We start from the raw sequence: 15,964 nt of genomic DNA on the forward strand, positions 1-15,964 counted from the left end.
TTTTCATGATGATTTCCCAAAATTAGATTTACAAGTTTGTTAGTACTCAGTCTTTATTGAGATACAACATACTTAATTAGCAAGAGACTTGGGATAAGGTTGTGTGTTGTTTATGCAAGAGCCTAAGAAACCTCGAAATACCTCAACTTCTTAGGTTCTTTTGTGGACCTTTCTTTGTCAAGATGATGCTTGTGGAGTACATCTAAAGTATGATTTAGGTTTGGCCAGCACATATGCCTCCTTTCAATTACATTTTTCCTACAGTCAAGATAAATATATTCTGGTATTAAACAAAATCTGAAAAGCCTAGGTTGAAATAAGAATTAGAATTTGTATGACGTTTATAAGAATGGTACAGACTCAGTTGTGTAGATCATGTGGAGGAAATGACTGGGTTATCAAGACTGTACTTGTACAGAATGACTGTTTAGGCACCCATTGAACCTTATTTCTTTTCCCCTCTGAAATATGATGGCAGCTGTCTAGAAGTTGCTGCTGAAACATAGGAGTTCCCCATTTGTCTGGGGTCACTGTAGTGATGTCCATGTCCAAGTGATGAGTCTTTACAGCTTCCTACTGACAAGTTCCTGTTGCAGCCTCCCTTTTAATTCAGGAAAAGCTTAGATAAGGGCCTCCTGTGCACAGCTTTTAATTAAACTGTTGACTGACTGAAGGCATCTGTTTCTGGGCAATAGGCTGCCTCAGCAGCATCCCCTTTGGAAGCAATGTAATTTTCCTGCACAGAGAGGAAGTCCTCACCATTGTATTACAGTCCACGAGACTTGTCTGATTTAATGGTGATGATGTGCAGAAATCCATGATAATAAAATTTCTTACATCATCTTCACAGTCCCTACTGTTTCTATTTTAGTGCCTAAGTTGCACTATGTTGAATGTAATAAAACACTTTGTATGAAAAATTAACAGAATGGGAAGTAGCCATAAACATCAAAGACTTGAAGGAGTCACAAATTATGTACACCAGTCAATTAACATAATGGGGGAAACAGATATGGAAATATATAAATGGAGAGGGAGAGGTTTGTGAAATTAGTTTGTAGGAATGCTGCTGGTTGACAGAACAAATAAATGACTGCACCATCTCAAAGGCAGCTTTTTACTGTGCTCATGGTATACAAACTTCAGTCCCCTTTTCAGTGCTACTTTCAGTTCTAATTCTTTCTAGTGTAAAAATCTTTTTTCCCTCCCCACCCTTGTCTCTGAATGCTTTAGTAGTGAAGTTCAATTGATGATTTACCGTTGCCATAGCTATAAAACCATAACAGAAGCACAACTAACAATTTCATTTGGAATGAACTCAGGTTTTGAGTGTGTGCATGAAGTTAAGACATACTAATATGGTATACTTGGACTTACTAGCATTTGATTTATTTTAGCTTGCTTCACTGTAATTTATTTTTTTAAGGCAGATTTAGCTGTGGTCATTAATGCCTTAGGTAATCAGTGTTTTACCCAACACTTGCATATTAACTAGTTGATACCTCTCTGGGCAATTGAAAGTTTTCATGATCCAGGAAGTCATGCCTCTTACATTGCTTTAGAAAGAAGCTCTTAGGCCAAACAGTAACAAACAATTGCAATTTTCATGGAGATGCTGTCTACATTTTTTATTATTCAAATAGATTTTACATAAATATAATAAGTTGACAATCAAGTCAAATCTAGTGAAGTCTGTGTTGCATGGGCTATTTGAATAAAAGTCCCTTTATTACTGGTACCTGGATTGTTGTGTAAGGATTTTCAAGAGAGTCTGTTTCTTTGGTCATGTCAAAAGACTTTAGGTATTTAAAAATGATTCCTTCATTCAAAAGATAAAATGCAATTTTAACATTCAAACAGACTCACAAGTAAATATTTGTAATAACTGAGATCTATTTCATTTTTTAAGAATATTTCAATAAAATCACTTGATTGAAGACCATAGCTCAGCAACTAGGAGTTAAAGGATTTTAATGTGTTTCTAGAAAGAAAAAAGGGAACGTATTAAGCATGGTATATTTTTGATACTGTGTCATTCACTTGCTTTTGGTAACTGTATGCTTAGTCATATATTCCTATATAGAAAATACCCTCAACACTGCTGAATAGATAGTGATTTCTTGGACAAAGATTGATATTTTAAGAAGTCAACTGGGAGTCTCTTAATATTGCAGAGAATTTTCCTTGGCTGCTGGGTTCCTGTTTCATGGTTCAGAAGGTCACAGTGACTGTGTCTGCACATATGCACTTAGGAATGGAAGAGGACCCTAAAATGTTTGGGGGTTTTGGTGTTATTTGTTTGTTGGCTTGTGTTCTTAAATTAACTGCTTCATTTTGGTCAGGGCATTTTTTTTGGAACCTGAGTTCTGTGGGTCAGTGCTTGGTTGTGTAAATTATCTGAATTAAGAAGTCATGTGCTTGAAGAAATGCTTTAACTGATAATAGCCCTTAGTGACTTTGGTGATAGGGTAAAAATACTTTGTGTTAACTTTATCCAAAATGCTGTCTTCCTGAAGAACAGTATCCAGGGTATCTGAGAGCACAATTTTACTGAAAATATGCAAAGGTCAAAAAAGTTGGCTCAAATAAATAATAATTTTTTGAAAGAACACACACTCCCCTATCCAATAAAATATTTTTATCATTTTCTTTGCCAGCTAAATTTCATGATCATGTAATTTTGTATCAGGGAAAGGTAGGTATATCATTTAGACAAAGCTTTTGCACAGCTCTAAGCAGTTGACTTCACAGGACTACAACAACCCTTTATGAATTGAGGCCAGCAAAAACAGACATTGAAAATTGTTTTTATGAACATGACTGATAGGTAGTTAAAGAGTCAGGGCAGTGTCTTATTACTTCAGAGCTTCTGTTATAAATTATTGCTTTATTGTGGCTTAATATTGTTCTTACTTGGAGTACCAGTTAACTGCTCCTTTATTTCCTGGAAGAAATTGTATTTCTCAGCTCTCCTCTGTTCATTGTAGTTGTTTCCCTCGGCATGCAGGCTACAGTTTCTTGGTGTTAACGTTGTACATTTAATTGTGTTGTCTTGTTTTTCTTCATTTTTTCCAAGTGCATGTAACTTGAGCTACACTACATTATATTTGGCAACATAAATGACTGTATTCTCTACAAAATGTAGAGACTCCCATAACAGTTCACGGTCATAACATTTTGTCTTTAAGAGAGACTTTCCATTTTCCTGGGGTGATCTGTATTACATGGAGATTGTTTAATTTATGTTTTTACAGAATTCTAAGTTTCACAGAAACCAAAGAAAGTACTGGAGGCTGAGACTGCAACACTTTGTTTTTTTAATTTTATTTTTTTTTTACTTCTGGAATGAGTTATTCTTTGAATGATAAGAATAAAAATTGTTTTTTGTTTGTTTGTAGTGGCAACTTTAGAAAAGGCTGTCTTCTAAGAATGAAAGTGAAATAGATACTGGTTTGTAAACCTCAGCTATTGTCTTTCCAGTGTTGTGGAGTTTTTAATGTACATATTGTCAATATCTATATCAGACCATTCTTCAGAAATGATAGTGAATTTTAATTTCTGGGATTATTTCTTTTTTAACCATATTTTTAACTAGATTGTGCTCTTTACCCTTCCATAGGTGAAAGATGTGGTTTATGAGAGGTTCTACAGGTTATTACATGGGACACTGACTTGTAAAGTTTTTGGACATATGCTTGAATTTCCCCTGGTACAAAGCAAGTAAAAGCTTTAAGCTGAAAGCTTTTAAATGTGGATGAAGTCATGCCTCTTCCTTTGAGGCACTCTTCCCAGTCACAATAAGACATGGTCTGGCCTTTACTAAGAGAAGAAACATGCTTCATCATTTCTGGTAAATCTTACAAGTTGTTGTAATTTTTTTACACCAGTGTAGTTACATATTTATTTTTGTAAGAAAGCCAGTCTGTGCCTTCCACAGTTCATTGAAACAAATTTTGTTTGTTAATGTATTTCTGGTCTCGGGATGGCTATGCATTTTTAAAATTTTTTCTTTTCCATTGCTTACAGTTCTATTTATTGATGTGCAGTTTTTATGAAGACATGTTACAGCTTTTTTTTTAATGGCTCTCTATTATCTTTATTAATGCTTCTTTTTCCCCTGTCATAAAGAAAGTCAAAAGCCTTTGAAATTACAGCAGCAACAACATACCATAGCTGTTGTGTAATCTGCTGGCTTCATCTGAACCAGTCAGCACTTCCCAGCAGAATGTGAATACTTAATTTAAAATTTATTTTCCATTACATTAATTTACATCTGTAAATTTCAAGGAATTTGTTTATACTAGGATACAAACCTCCACAAAGGGTGTCTCAGCTGCAAGAGACTGTGTAAGGCAAATTTCCCAATAAGAAAATTTATTTTATAAAAAGAGAAATCTTAATGAGAGGGGTGTGAGTTCTTATTACTCCACAGACTATCACAAAGTAATTATCATCTTATCTGATGATTAAAATGCTGACTTGCTTTACAAGTCTTAATAAAAGTCATAGAAGATTAATGGCATTGCCAGTTCTGGGTTAATGGGCAAAATTTCGCATGGATAACCAGATGTATTTAGCTGTGATGCTGAGGAAACATATGTAGATAATACTTTTAAAAATCAACTTTTCTGGAACACTGATGTTGTTAGTGACCATGATGTCACAACTACTAAGCTGCTGTCTTACTGGTATATAGGGATATTTGCACTCATAAATGTTACAAAATCTGGGCTAAATTTGATGACAGTAAATGGTGTGAGAAAATTTTAACAAATTTTTATTGGTTCATTTAAGATTTAAGACTGGATTAACTTCCAGTTCAAGTAATTTTACTTCAGCACTGAAACTTAGTTTTCTTTTATTATGAAATCTCAATTTAAGGAAAAAAAATTCTATCTTGAATTACATTCCTTCCTTATCTAGATGTCTTGGAAGTCACCTATCAAAACATCAGTCTTGTGTGGAAAGCATTAATGCTTTCTGTGACAGTAAGCATTTGAATGTCAGAGTGAAAATTATGAATTCTGATGTTCATTTTTAATCTTCAAATGGCAGCCATCTACAGTGTTTGAGATTATGATGGGGAGGTGGGAGTGAAGAAGAGCTGTCCTATTAAATTCTTGGCAGATTTTTGGTTTGTTTTTTTGGCTTGACTGCTTATTCTGAAAATGTTTTAAATGAATGCTAACCTGAGAAATCACAATATTAATGAGCTTTACTTGAAGTTATCCTTAAAAACTCTGGGTCCCAGCATTCAGCTTATTAGAAAACATGGCACAATGAGCTGTGAGCTGGATTCTGATGTGTCACTACTTTTGAGATGCACTCTGCTTTCTCCTTTCCTCTTTCTAGATTTAACAGCTATTTCAGGTATTCTTTGAAGTCAGTATCTATTACTGTTGGCATTTCAATGCTGTATGATTCTGCACACAGCATGACTTCATCTTCTTCTGTTCTGAATCTAAATACCTCAATAAGGTAACCAGCTCACAGGAACAGCACTTAGGTTTTGTTAGTAATTCAGAAATTTTTTAAAATCTATTGTGTATTCACTGCCTTCTCCTTCCTCCCCCATCTCTCTCAATGTCTCCCACCATACTGCCTGTAGAGTCATAAATAAAGCCAGTAATTTCAGATGCAACACCAGAATTTGGAACTCTTCAAATTTACGTCAGCCAGCAAATTATAGTTTTGCCGATGGAAAGCTTTCTGAAGGAAATGGAAAGATGAACCACAAGAGATGTGGTATAGGGGTCAAAGCAACAAGACTGAGGCAGAACTCTTCAGTTAGTAATCCAGGTCCTGCTTCTGTCTTGTCTTCATTTTTAACAAGTGAAATTTTGTGCCTGACCATCAGATTTATAAAAATGGAAAAACAGTGTTAACTTACTGTAACAGATTTTGAGAATTATTATTAATCCAAATAGGTTTTAAGTGCAGTACTTACACAAAATAAACCAAGACAACTACTGTTTCTTATAATTTGTGATTTTTAAACAACAGTGTTGTTGAAATTATTGCATTGGTGTTACATGCTAACAAGTTAAATTGATGGGAAAAATTGTGTGTCTATGAACCTGAATTTTGTTTCAAGTGTATATTTGAAGCATTATTCTTGGTGGAATGTTACTGTTTGACCACAGTTACGGAGCTGTTTTTAAAGTCACCAATGTGATAAAACACTCCATACTGCAGAGATAAGCAGGTCTGGGCTTTATCCACCCCTTACCCTATGGGCAGGTTTATGAGTTTGCATTTTCTATTCAGTGTCAGTACCAGGAATCAGTAACATTGCAGCCTCCTGCTAGGATTTACCAAGTGAAAATCTGTTACAGGAGTTACCTCAGCTCCTGACAAGTGTCCTTTGGAGCCCTGCCTGTCTTCACCCCACTCCCCATGGAAAGATTAGGCACAAACGAGAGTGCAGCTTGCTCATGCTGTGGATACTGCTGGTGAGGCTGCTCCTAGACTGATGATCCCAGCCACGTGTGTTTGGTTTGTGTAAGGCAAATACTACTTTGCTATCACTGCTGTGCTGTGTTTACTGCTGCTGGAAGAGTAATATTTGGAGGTGTGAGTTTCTGTCTTGGCTGTTTACTCTGCATCCTTCAGTTGATTGAGGAGTTTGCAGAAGTTCTGATTCTCTGAGTCAGTTGCTTCAGCTCGCTGTAAGTTTGTAACCCTTAAGTCATATTTTTACACATCAATTTAATGATACTGTTTTATATTAGGAGTTTGACTTTTCTTTAAGCAACTTCTATAGATAAATCCTGTGGATTTTTTAAAAAATTTTTTATTCTGTATGTAACCTCATAGTGCTTAGGTTAAAGGTGGACCTCTTTTATGGAATGGTTTTAAGAGGGGCACCGGTGGGAAAATGGGTTCTGTTCTGAGGTACCTGAGGCAGTGCTTGTGCTGCTGTCTTGACCAGAATTGGGCATAATTGTGCAAGGATCTAATTTATGCAGACTTTTTTTAACTTCAATTAGTTAATATTTTTGGTATGACAGAAAATGGCACTCAGCCACATCGTATCACTCAGAGGAGACTGGTTAGTCATAAATGTCATTTTCCCATAACATTTACAGGAACTGGATGTTCTCTAAAACAATTTTAACACGCATTTTATACAAAAATAAATGTCTGGGGTTGCATTTTCATCCATGGGCAGAGTAGGCACTGTGCCTATCTCTTATACTAACCATGGCCTTATTTTATCAGTCATCAGCAGTGGTAAAATTTAGAACTTTCCATACTGCCATGCTCACTTATTCTTTTGGACTGAAGGCATCCTACTCATGCTGCCAGCCCTGGATAAGCTGCTCAGTGGCCACTTGCTTCTAGACAGGTGGAACTTGTCTGAATACTTTATTATGCACTCTTCATGCTCAGTGTACAAGAATTTATGTGCTGAAATTGTGATTTAAATGACATAGATTACGCATGGTAAGTTAAATAAAGATACTTCAGTACTGAATGGCACTGTTAGGGAAGACAGAGTTTGCCAGTAATTGGAGGAATAAGGCTGGTTGTAAACAATTAGACAAACATTCCTCAGAAATTATATAGGGGGTATCATTGCTTTGCAGGATTCAAATTCCATTACTTCTTGAGGGTTCTGCTCTGTTCATACCTTTAAACCATTCATACATCCTCAGACAAAAAGTATGCTTATTTCCTGAAGAAGCTCTGTGTATGTTTAATAAACTTGGAGTGTTTGAAACTGGGCTTGGGTGGCACACCATTTATTCTTTTTTGTCAGAAAACTTAAATCTTTATTGGTACTGCAAATTTATCTTGAGGTATTTAAATTTTCCTTGATGCTAAGTTGCATGAAGCAGTGCAGTTGAGGCTTTTATCAGATAAACTATATCAGATTTTCTGATTCAGTTATAACTTTTTCTGGTAGCCAAGACTGTAAGTAATAATGTTAACAGCAATAGTGTTAATATCAAACAGAAGTTCATTTTGAAGCTAAATATGCATCTTTTCCCATAGACATGCTAATATGAGAGTGCCCATTTTCTCTGAGATGCACTTGGCCAGCACTTCATGTTGGAGGCACAGGTGAGAGATGGTAGCAATTCATTGTGGCAGGGTTAACTAGCTGAACTTCAAAGCTACAAGTGATGAAGAATCCTGCTAGTTTTCTGCTTTTCACTCTGTAACCTTTGGAAATTGTATTGGAACTTCTCCTTATGCTTCACAAATTGCTTCTGCATACAGTTCTACGTACTGAGGCTCTACGGCTCTGGTGACTTAGTGACCTGGCAGATAATTCATTTTCTTGCTATCTGTTGTAAACCTGCTAAGTGTTTGGAAGTTGTATTTTCTTTTCTCCCTTTGGCCATAGACCTGGGGGCACTTGGTGAATTATCTAAAGATGTGACATCAATGCAAGTTTTGTCTAAACCATGTTAATCCTGAGCAAAGTGCTCTGGTTTAGCATTTAAGTGTACATGGCTTCTCCAAACTGAACCTCTTCAAAGAGGACTAACACATTGTTTTAGATTACAGGACAGGAAGCTACATTGAAGACCTAAAGGTGACAGTTTGAGATTTTTTTAAATAGTTCCAACCAAGGTTTCCTTCACAGATTTAATTCACAGTTCAATAGCAAATGATAGTTTAAGTAGCTTCTTCACCTGTGATGAACTGTTTAACTGAAGAACATCTTTTACTCTCAGGTCTGTTGATTATGATGTGCTGAAGTAAGACTTTCCCATTTTTGTGCAGCCTTGGTTGTTCACTGTGTTAAAGATCAAATACCCTGCTCAAGAGTAAAAGAAATTGCATCCTTTAGTCATATGTCCACTCAGAATGCCAAAAGCAGTGTTTAGGGTGATTGTGGTGTTTTGGGGTTTTAGCTACTTGCATGTGTGTTCAGCAGCTGGAGTAACTTCCTTGCTTTGTAAAATCAATGTTTCTCTATTTCCTAGGGGAAAAAAAAACCTGAATTGTTGGGATGAAAAGAGTGAGCTTAACTAGTTCTAGCATTTCTGTGATCAATGATTTCTTAAACTCTTTTAAAATTGGTCTGAGCAGTCTTCCTAAACCCAAGAGCGACACTTAGTTTTTCCATCTTTAGTTGTTTTCCAGTGTTCTTTGCCTTTCAAAAACTGTCGTAGGAAAAGGCTTTTTTAGGAAAGAGCAGGGTCACGCGCATGTATGCTTCATTGTGCCTTCTTATGAAGACTTTGAGTTCCTTGTTCTTTAAGGAACTGTGAATTCAGTTGAACATTCTGTGCCTTGTTAGTGTAGCCCAAACTGATTTACAACTCAGTATGGTTATGTGACATTTGGCTGCATGCCCTACTTGATCTCTGCTGGTCTGTGGTATTCAGGTTATAGTTTCTTGTTTCAGATGTCACTGAAGGAGCTGTAGCATGCCTTCATGTACAGTATGTTTCTGATGTAATACATTTTAGCTTTTATCATTAATTTATAATGTGGTTTCAAATGCTGAAAATAAAGGAGTTCTCTCTAGCAGAACTTGCAAATTGTTTAGTTAACTGCTTTAATCTAGATATATGAGAGGGTCATTTACAAGTTATAAAATGTCAATTTCTGACTCCTCCCACCCAGTTAATCCTGACAGAAATAAGGAAATGTTGCTGTTTACAGAGATGACAGTAATCCTGTATAGCAGGAGTATGAGGATCCTTTCCAGAGTGGCTGCTCCTTTGTACCCCAGGTACATTCTCCTCCCTCCTCCCCTGTATGGGTTAGCAAGGTATGTAAGCTCAAGTGTTCCTGTCAGCTGTTGCCTGCTGCTGTGCCGAAAGGGAAGCCATGTGTGAATCTCCCAGCAGCAGCCTAATGAGCATTCCCCACCGGTTGGTGTCGTCCCCGCACCACCCTGGGAGGCAGCAGTTTGTCATCTGGAGCTGGCCTGTGTGAGTGATGCTGTGCTTGCTGACTTGGCTGTGGAGGCTTTCATCGCCCTGCTCTGCTTACTCATATGCATGCAATGAACGTGCTCATTTCTGCATCAGGTCGGTCGTTAGAAACACAGATTTTAGAGGTTTTAGGGCTGCCAAGGTTCCTGGTGGCCTTTTCATTGAAGACAATTTGGTGTTTCGTTTTGGAATTTAGTTTTTGGCTGCTAATTAAAAAACCTTTTCTCTTTACATGAAAGAGTATATAGTAGTATTTTGCGAGTTAAGAAAAACGTTTCCAATTTAAGCATTAACACTTGACCACTGCATTTCTTCCCCACACCCTCCTACATCCAGGTTAGTGTGTTCAATACTGGCTTTCAGATATTTGGATTAGGGATTGGCTACCCCACTGTGGCATTGTTACACCTTAAGGTTCAAGTAACCAATATAAATCCCTTTCCTTTTTTTTTTTTTTTTGGTATGTTTTTGGTAACAGAATGGCTTTTCTGAGGTGTAGAATATGCTTGACTGGGGCAATTAGCATTTTGAAGTTGAAAACAAAAACAACTGTGCCATTTATTAGGTTTCTGAGAAACCTCTTTGTGGCTAAGTAGAATAGACTCATGTTTGGGAAGGTGATGGGTGCTGTTAGTTTCAGGTAGGCCAAATTTATATGTGATAAAATTTTTAACTTGATTTTCTGCACAATTAGACTTACTGACTGAAAGCTGTATAAATTGTACCAAAAAAAATTAAAGCCATTGGAAACTGACAGAATTCAGTCAGCTTAAACTTAACTCTTAGTTTTGTGCTATCTTAAACTATCTTTAGCACGTGGACTTAAATAGTCCATGTGCTAAAATTCAATGTATAATTAAAATGTGAGCTTTATGAGTGCATTACTTTCTATTTTTAAGCAGCCAGTTTTATGTGGGTTTTTTTATGGCAGTAGCTTCATGCTGCTTCATTTCACTTTTAAAATTTTTCTTCATTCCCTCACTGTGTAATTGCAATAGTTGCTATGCAAACACTAGATAAGCTTTGTGTCTCTCATAAAAAAAAGACAAAGCTTTAAATCAGCTGTGTGCAATGAATTTGAAAGAAAATGCTTTGAATATTAGGTTTAAGACAGATTTTAAGAACTCTATCCATCATTTCAGTGCAGTTGTTGTGTTGCTCCCCAGGCCTTTGGAAATCTATAAAGGTTAATGAAGTCTGTGTTGTTTCACATCCCTGACATGTATGCAAGATGGGTGTTTTTCCTGTCAAGAGCAGATTTTTTCCCATCCATGTTTTCACTCTCGTTCACTAGAGCTTTGTGCCATACCTGGTGTCTGTCTGTAAAGCTTTGGGGAGTTTGGGCATGAGCAATGGTGATGGCTCTGGTTTCTCAGCTGCTTTGAGCATGCAGCATGAAGCAGAATGGCTCAGGTTCTGCTGCTGTGCCTCAGCAGCCACTCTCTGGTGGTCACCTGCCCAGCCTGAAGTCAAGCAGCTGTGTTACATCATCATGTGCATGATGAGCTGCAGCAGCAGGCATGCCTTCTGCAACAGGCAAGAAGTCCATGCATTTATCAACTTGAATGACCAAGGTTATGGTTTTGAGTTGTGTGTAGAAATGTTGTATAGCAAGGTTGGGTTCAACTTTCACCCCCAGTATTTCCCTATTGCTGCTAAGGGAGGGTTCTATGGTGATGTAGCTGGGTGTTCAGCCAGCATTCATTGTCTGCATGAAAATTCACCTCTTCACATCACATCAGCCCTGGCGAGGAACTGCTCTGGGAGGTGTTTTTGGTGCTGTTTTTAAGTGGTGGGTACAGACTGCCTCAGCAAATCTTCAAATACATTCTGCTAGTAGTTGTGAGCACTCTGGATGAGCTGTAACTGCCTGAGAATGCACCATTGGTGCAAGGGAGCGAGCACAGCTACTGAACTTCAGGAACATCAAGGTGCACCAGACATGCAGTAAAGTGATTTTTGTCTTGCTGACAGAAAACACAGCAAACCTCAAAATCAGCATGAGGTACTGAGAGGTGTTGAGAGTCAGTGTCCATTATGTCACTTAAATCACAAGACTAGGCACTCTATTTCAAATTTTTCAGCAGTGGTTTTTACCTTCTTGGAGCTGAGTAATACATTTTAGTGAATGGTTGAACTAACCAAACTTTCAGCTACATCAAGAAGCTCAACTTAAACCCTAAGGGTGCCATAGCAGAATCTGTTTAGTATGAAACAAAAACCTTAAACAATTAAAAATTATTACGATGACACGGTTTCGAAGTTCAAATCAACTTGGTGACAAGATAGTGTTGAGGGAAACTATTAATGAGGCAGAACTACAGTTATATACAATGGTTTTTAAAGATATGTCTTCCTACACTGTAAACTCCTTAGGATTCTCTGACTTAGATATTTTAATTGCTTTAAAATTAACTTTATTCAGGTAGTACCACCCCCAGGATTTGAGAACAGCTGCTCGTAGGAGAGGTCCAGAGGAGCTGTAGTAGCTCAGTTGCCCATGCCGTGTTTACATGTGGTAAAGAATTTCTCCTGAAGAAAAGCAGCAGTTTAAGATCTGCCACAGAGGAGAAACTCACCAGCTGTAAAACCAGGCTTTTTTTTTTTTTTTTTAATGCCATGACAAGCACAAAATTGGTAATTCATCATAGTGTTAGGTAAATAGTATGAAAATTCTGTTGCTCAGCACAAATCAAGAAATAATTTTATTTTACTACTAATGAGGAAGAGAAACTATCCCTTGTATTCTGGATCAAATCTCTAAAAATTCTGCTGTCAGCAGATGTTTGTCAGTGGAGGAAAGGGAAGTGACGGGAAAGGAACAAAGGCTCAATGCAGTTTGATAGGAAGTTGACTTTCATTTCTGGAGGATATATTTGTTCTTAAAATGTTTTCACATTGGATGTGAAAATTGCTATAAAAATTTAGATGAAGAAATAAAATTGTTTAAGACTGAGTCATGTGATGATTCTTTTCTTTCACTGTGTCCTTTTACTTTTAATTGAAACTAGCATTTTAATCACTTAAAATTAGGAATACCAATCACTTAATACCCAAAACATGTTAAGAAATCTGATCTAATAAAGGAGTGTAATAGAGAGGTGGTGGGGGGTGGGGGAACAGCAGTGAGACAGTTTAATCATTATACCTCCATCTAATTATTTTGGAATTTTACCAGTATAAATGAGAGCAAAATTGGTTCTGTAAGTATTAAGTGAAGAATGTTTTCTTTTTAATCTGAGGAAGACAGACTATGAGAAGTAGAGTTCTGGCTTTTGATAGATGTTATGATTTGTTTTAGGGTAGCAGTATTCAGAGTACAGATGGTACTTTAGATATTGCTGAAGCAGTAATCAGTGATAGAAGTCACCCTTCTTTGGATCTGGATTTAAATTGTCTCTTACCTCTGGGGGGACTTTTTTCTTTTTTCTGCTTAGTGCTTCAATCAAATTTATTGCATGCATAGCATTCCTGTTAATATTTTTTCTTTGCCATATTGTAGTCTCTTGACTTCTTCAGCTCATCCTTTCTACTCAGATACTCTTTTTGAGGACTGTCACTTAGCTTTGCTACCTAACACATCTGCTCACAACATAGCTAAGTTTTCTACTTTATAACTTGACACTGGATATTTAGAAAACTAAGTAACCATTTTTAAACTGCAAGGACTCTGCACATATGACAGAATAGTGAGCTGAAAACTTTTTAAGGGGCTCAGGATACTGATATGGGGTATTGTTTTTGTACCGTGAAATTACATTTGTTCTGGTTGCTAGGATTCTTTTCATTCTATATATACACTATACAGTGCCCTCTTCCCTGATTCTCTCAACAGAGGTATAAACTTTGCTTGTTGCAAAAAAGAATATATTGGAAACATGGATGTGACTTTTATCGAATTGCCAGGTTAATAATACACAAATACCTGAATTACATTTGAAATTAAATGTCTCTTTATATTTACATTTTTAGAAGCGTGTTGAAAATAACTGCTTCCTATTTTCTCCATGTTTAAAGCCAAAAAAAGTTATGAAAAATTTCACGCAAGATATTCTGGCTCATCCTCTAAATCCGTGTATGCGTGATACTACAATGATGCATCTGTTAGTACCAGCTTTGATTTTTCCTAAATATGTAATTGAACAAGAATTTTGAAGGATTTAAAACATCAAATAAATGGAGAAAGAACCCTTACTTCTCTCCTAAAATTGCATTCACTTTTCAACTAAGGAAAAGGAGAACATACCACAAAAATGTTTTACCTGTAAGAAGAGATCAAAACTCAAGGTCTTAAGGTCTAACTTTTCTAACATTTCAATTTGCACATAGGACTCTGAAGAGCAGTGCTCAGGAGTTCTAATTTGCAAGTAGGACAATACAATTAACTTAATTGCAGTTGCTCCTATGAACAAAGATTTGACAGGGTTTGGCCCTTAATTAACGGGGAGGACAGTCAGGTGTGAACTATAAACACATTGAAGTCTAATCCTCCAAGGTGCTCTGTGCCTCGTCAGAGCTGTTTATCATTCCCCGTGTTCTGGAGTTCATAGCTGCAGTACTGTTGGACATCTTGCAGAATAAGCCTTGAAGAGAGCAGTGTGCTCTCTCATCCTCACACTCATCATGTGTTTGACCAGGATTTAAAGTTTTTTCATAAAAATCTGACAGTTCTGCCCTCTTGTGATTTGATACTTGCACGCAAGACACAGAAGAGGGAAGCAGTGTGTATGAGTTGAGAAGTTTGTTAGTAATTGAACTAGTTGCAATTCTTTCTTTTAGACATAGCATAGTCTTATTGCAAAGTAATGTGTGTGGAAATTTATACATCGCTCTGAAAACTACAGTAGAAGTTGTTCAAAAGTATAGTAAATGCTTAGAGACATGTGCGTGTACATGTCTACTAATATATAGCATATGCATGTTAATGCAGCAGAAAGGGAGGCAGTAGCTCTACCTAATATATTACAATACTGTTGGACTCCTTCCACTGCTTTAAATGTAGTCATGATTTTATCCAACCATTTGGAAAGTGTGGGTAATTCATAACTCTCTCCTTCTTTAATGTTACATTAATTCCTCTGCAGGAATTGTTTTAAAGACAGTTTTTAACGCTTGAAATAGTCACCCTATCTGTGATTCACCAGACATCTTCTAGATCTCCTGGTGCTGTTTTGGGGTATCTCATTGTTTCTCAGTTCCTCGCCCCTCTTTTTTTTTTTTGGAAGTGACTTTTTTTAAAAAAAAAAGGTATCTCAGCAGGAAAAAGCCAGGAGCGCCAGTGCTTGCCAGAAGAAGCTCGCTTCCCACCCTGTGCCTTACCTTGCGCTGGCGGGCTGTGGCAGTCCCGGCCGAGGCGGTGCTGCGGGGCGCTGCGCGGTGCCATCGGGGCCGCTGCGAGCATTCCAGCGCTATCCCGGCGCTATCCCGGAGCGCTCCCGCGGAACAATGAGGGATGGGCGCGCGGGCGGCCCGAGCCTATGCACCATTACGTCAGCGCCTCGCCATATAAGGCGCGGTGCAGCCCCGCCGCGCTGCCCGGTGCGCTCCGCTGCGCCCGCTGCCCGCGAACATCGGCCGCCGCTGGGCAGCGGGGCTCGGGCACCTCTGGGCAACTCTGCCACCTGTGGGCAGTCCGGCCCGGCCGCCTCTGGGCATCTCAGCTCGGCCACCTGTGGGCAACCGGGCTCGGCCGTCTCCGGGCAGCTGTGCCTGGCTGCTGCTGGGCAGCCCGACCTGGCCACCTCTGGGCAACTCAGCCTGGCCATCTGTGGGCAACTGGGCTCGACCACCTCTGGGCAACTCGACCATTTCTGAACAGCCCGGCTTGGCCACCACTGGGCCGTTGAGGCAACTTGGCCCCCTGTGGGCAACTCGCCCGGCTACCTCTGGGCAACTCTGCCACCTCTGGGCAGCTTGGCTCGGCCACCTGTGGGCAGCTGTGCCCGGCTGCTGCTGGACAGCCCGGCTTGGCCACTAGGCAGAGCCCTCTGGGCAACTCTGCCACCTCTGGGCAGCTCAGCTCAGGCACCTCTGGGCCGCTCTGCTTGGCTGCCTGTGGGCAACTC

The 15,964-nt window shown here is 38.5% G+C and overlaps 2 protein-coding genes across 6 annotated transcripts in view; one reads left to right on the forward strand and one right to left on the reverse strand.

The window, feature by feature from the left end:
• CMSS1 (cms1 ribosomal small subunit homolog) overlaps positions 1–15,964 on the forward strand; it is a 223,665-nt gene that overhangs the window by 23,163 nt on the left and 184,538 nt on the right. The window lies entirely within an intron of this gene.
• The window catches only part of FILIP1L (filamin A interacting protein 1 like), a 188,629-nt gene that overhangs the window by 20,551 nt on the left and 152,114 nt on the right, over positions 1–15,964 (reverse strand). The window contains exon 1 of one of the 3 annotated variants that reach the window (XM_064725673.1): positions 15,219–15,357. The exons of the other annotated variants lie outside the window; for them this stretch is intronic. The gene's annotated coding sequence lies outside the window, so the exon portion shown is untranslated. Of the gene's footprint in view, positions 1–15,218; positions 15,358–15,964 lie in introns of those variants that run through there. 3 annotated transcript variants of the gene reach the window in all.

Source organism: Zonotrichia leucophrys, chromosome 1, assembly GCF_028769735.1.
Source record: "Zonotrichia leucophrys gambelii isolate GWCS_2022_RI chromosome 1, RI_Zleu_2.0, whole genome shotgun sequence".
NCBI classification, from domain to species: Eukaryota; Metazoa; Chordata; class Aves; order Passeriformes; family Passerellidae; genus Zonotrichia; species Zonotrichia leucophrys.